This window comes from Fragaria vesca, linkage group LG6, assembly GCF_000184155.1.
Source record: "Fragaria vesca subsp. vesca linkage group LG6, FraVesHawaii_1.0, whole genome shotgun sequence".
Taxonomy (NCBI): Eukaryota; Viridiplantae; Streptophyta; class Magnoliopsida; order Rosales; family Rosaceae; genus Fragaria; species Fragaria vesca.
The window spans coordinates 5,081,564-5,082,831 of NC_020496.1; the positions used below are offsets into that span (position 1 = coordinate 5,081,564).

Consider the following 1,268-nt stretch of genomic DNA (forward strand, 5'->3'; position numbering starts at 1 on the left):
GATCAACTTTGTTTGAAATTTTGGGTGATCTCGTTGGAAACTGAAAAAGAACGGACTCGCTGAGAAGGGAAAGTGATCGGGGACGCTGCTGGAGTCTTCTAGGGTGGAGGCGCACAGTCGCCGGCACCGGAGGGTGGAGAACGGACGTCCGCACTTTAAGGCCGGTGCGGATGTCCGCTCCTGATCCGGCCTATATATATATATATAAATTGGTCATTAAGATGACCAATTTACACACTTTATCTATGATGATAGCCCGTCATGAAACAAATTGAAATGATAAGTTTGTAAATAAATTTGAAATATGTGCATAGAAAAAAACATGAGGTGTGTTAATAGCAATATCCAAAAAATACAGCAACTTCAATTATGATGTGTTCAAAAGCGTCAATTTTTTCTCCATTTCTAGGATGGGAGGACTAGGAAAGATAATGATGATGAAATGGTGCCTCCACATGAATGGCTGGCTGGAAAGCTAGAAGCCTGCATCATGCCAAAAAAACCTAGCAAGAAACCAGCATTATGTGGATGGCTAAAAAGCCAGCAAGGAAGCAAGCAAGAATGTATTTGAAGTGGTGATTTGCTCTAAAGCCAACTGATATAAATTAAAAATAAATAAATTGAAGGATATTTTATGATTCTTCAGGTCCTTGTAGGTTTGGATCCATTCTATTTCTCATTCAAGTTATATTTTTCAATCACTTGATTGTTTGACGAGTTTAGTTTTATTCTTGTGCGATGTTGACACTCAAGATACAAATTTGTGATGGGACTTTCTTTGTTTGTGTAAACTGTGATGGGAGTTTCTTTGTGTAGACAGTAGCAGGATTTCTTTGTTACCGTGATGGATTTCTTTGTTAGCATCAAAAAATAATGCACCTTGCTACATGCATCTGTTGTATATACAAGCTGTTAAGCTAGGTTATGTAAAGCAAGCAAACCATTCAGTGAGAAATTTACTTGCCTTGCTATTTCTCTCTTTGATACCATTTTCTTCTTGAATCTCCCTTCTATCCGAAATGTGCTTTTGTAGCAAAAATCGATCGACACTATTTGGCTAATCAACATTTTGAACACCAGAAGAGTACTACACTTGTACCATATATGCGCGATACAAAGATTAAAAGGATAGATAGCATACATTACAAATGAAATTTAACAGAACACATGCACAAAACAATACGACCCAACAAACGGGTTTTGTTTCCTTAGAATCAGCTGGGGTATATGCTCCAGTATTACTACAAGAGAAAGTTAAGCACGAGGCT

At 37.8% G+C, this 1,268-nt stretch overlaps 1 non-coding gene across 1 annotated transcript in view; it reads left to right on the forward strand.

Moving 5' to 3' along the window:
- The window catches only part of LOC101293894, a 2,614-nt gene extending 1,886 nt beyond the window's left edge, over positions 1 to 728 (forward strand). The window contains exon 3 of the transcript XR_184860.1: positions 410 to 728. This is a non-coding gene — a transcript (uncharacterized LOC101293894). The remainder of the gene's footprint in view (positions 1 to 409) is intronic.
- Positions 729 to 1,268: the final 540 nt, after the last annotated feature.